This window comes from Meles meles, chromosome 9 (genome assembly GCF_922984935.1).
Source record: "Meles meles chromosome 9, mMelMel3.1 paternal haplotype, whole genome shotgun sequence".
NCBI lineage: Eukaryota > Metazoa > Chordata > Mammalia > Carnivora > Mustelidae > Meles > Meles meles.
The window spans coordinates 87,377,501-87,380,426 of record NC_060074.1 but is presented as its reverse complement, the minus strand read 5'-3'; positions in this window follow the sequence as shown (position 1 = coordinate 87,380,426).

Below are 2,926 nucleotides of genomic sequence, written 5' to 3'. Positions count from 1 at the left end.
GATTAGAAAAAGACTCAGAAAGAAGTGGGTTCAGGCTGAAAACTGGTTGGAGAGGCTCGGTGGAGCCACAGCTCCTCAATGGACATTGCCTTGTCAAAAGTCTTGGACAAAACGAGTGCCCAAAATGTAAGAACACCATTTAGCAATTTTTAAAGAGCATTTGTCAAAATTGAGACTGTCTCTGGCTCTCAGAGGAGATGCTGGTCCCAGAGTGATTAACAACCTCAGATGATGATGTGATCTGAGTAATACAGCCTTTCCAAGGTAGATTATTTTCATTTCATCCATGCGTGAAGAGTCCTTGTGGACCCGAACGGACTTCTTGCAGGAAGGAGGGAAACTAGCTCATTTCTTTTTGAAGCTCCCATAGCCATTTGAAGGAGTGTGTCACTGTGACACGTTGAAGAGAGCACTGTCAGGAGGCTAGGGTTCCGGTAGTCTATGCTTAAGTGCTTTCTAAATCAATCGGGAAAAGAAACAAACAACCAGTGTGGTCTCAAGGATATGTGGACTTCAGTTTCCTCATCCGTAAGATTCAAGGGGTCGATCAACAGGGTTATTTATATTTTATTTTTCTAAGTGTTAAACACATAAAGATTCTTTTCCTACCTAATTCGTAGGAGAGTCTTATTAAAGAACAAGAACAAGATTTTTGACACTTTTAATGCAGACACGAAGTGTGTTATAATTCGGTCAGGCCATAAAGGAGTTTATAACATATTTATCAGGTGATTTGCAGTGAAAGTATCTGGTTCAAAAAACCCCGACAATTCCTGGAAAACTATCTGTATGAATCACTATTTTAATTTCCACTTTAAAAACCGACGCGGTACATAATAAGCAGCTATTGTGATTAGAACTCTTCTTCTTAGATAAGACTTTTTTTTTCCTCTAATGTTCCAACACCATGTATTTTAAAGTGACTGAAATGTTCCTTTTCATGGAATTGTCTTTGATGATACAAAAACCTTTTATATTACGGAAAAGAAAAAAAAAGAGGTGTTTACTCATATGTTAGGCTGTTTCTTCTAAGACCTACTTTCTCCAGGAATGACATTTTAAGAGTTAAAAACAAGCTGGGCAGGGTGGTTTGTACTTCTCTTTTTCCCCTCTTGCTTAGATGTACCTTCAACGGGAAACTTACGAACTCACACTTTCTAAGCATGTTCAATAATGAAGTGGTAGACCTCCGCTGAATGTTTCAGGACTGCAGGAAGTGGTGAGGGTTATTCAATAGTTGGTGTTCTCCCTTTATGTCTGCAGCAATCCTGGGCTGCTCTACGGGGTTGGGAAATATTGTTTGTGTTGGAAGTGGTATCTTTCAGAAGAGATGTAAAAACCTAGGTTTAGGTTGCTTGTGGTCACTAAATACGCATGTTTTCTCTGAGTGTAGGGATGTTCTTGCATTTTCTGTCTAAATTTATATTCCTTTATTCATCTCTATTTTTTCCTCAGGTAGTTTGAAGACTATGTTCCTCTTTTCCTAAACCAAACTAGAATGAAGCATAACTATACTTCTTAGCCCTATAATAAGACTGTTTTAGGGATGGATAAAAGTGATTCTCCCTTGAAGAAAGGTCATAAACTAAAATCTAAGTTTCTTATAAAAAGAGTAAAGGTAAATTAACATTTTTTTTCTCTTTTTTGGTTGGCATACCTTTTAAGTTACGTAGTGTTTCTTGTGATGTTACCTTTAGAACCTTTTATTTTTCCAGTATCAACATTTTAAGGGTTTTCCATTTATGTAAGATAGCAATGTAATATATCAAGTGTCTCAGAAACACTCCACTTTAACTCCTTTAATCTCTAATGTTGTTTTTTAACACCAAATATTCAATGTACACATACAAGTTCTGCAAAACCTTCTCTCTCTCTCTCTCTCTCTCTCTCTCTCATCCTTCCATTTGACTCGTCTGAAAATGGTCAGAGAAGGATCATAATGCACAAATCTTTCTTTGAATGTTTCCTTATGTTAGATCAATTCCTTCTGAGTCCTGGCTTGCCAATACTAAATTTCCTGCCGGGGCAGTAGTCTATTTTTAACATTTTGGGGGCTTATTCTTCGTTCCAAATCTAACAGGCATGTTCTGTAAAGTGAAAGAGAGAAAGCTGATGGGTGCACTTACAAATCAGGACCATCAGGATTTGCAATTTCTGTAGAATCAAAGATAGGAATGAGAAAGACCAATTAGAACACTTAAAAGATCACTTGTCACTGCTTTAATCTTCATGTACTCTTTACTCATCATTTTCTTCGACTAAAATTATGAGAATCTTTGTCATATTCCTCTCAAAGCCAAATGGGAACAGCCGTGCGCCTTTCATATTTTCAATATTTTGGAGCATTTTTAACATGTCATACTAGATTATGGGTGGTGGGTTCCTGTTTTAAATTGAGAGAGTTTTGGTTTGTGGCATATTCAGCATCATGTCAACCCAGTGTTATTCCTCTAGCTCCGTATTTCACATACAAATGAAGCTTGAGGGCTCTATTTCTGTTATTCAATAGCATTTGTTGAATTCAGAGATTAATAGATCATCTTCAACCCTGAAACAGAGGCTCTCTGAAACATCAGACCCAAAAAATTGGACACGGCCTATTAGCCCAAAAGAACAGGTTGCCAATGATCTCCATGTTTATTTAAATATTTAGCTCTAAAGGAAGCAATCATTCCTTTATACTTCTTTAAATTTAGTATTGACATTTTTATTTTGGGAAAGGAGGTCTTTTTTTTTTTTTTAACATGGATACAGGAAAAGAAAACTCTCCAATAAAAATATTGTCTAAAAAGTTTGCTTTGTCTGCATGATTTACTAAATATGTACAATTTCAATTCACAGCGAAGGTAACAAAGATTTAAACAGCCAACATCACAAATGTCTCAAGTTCTAAAAAAAAAAAAAAATCACTGTGCACAGTTTAACA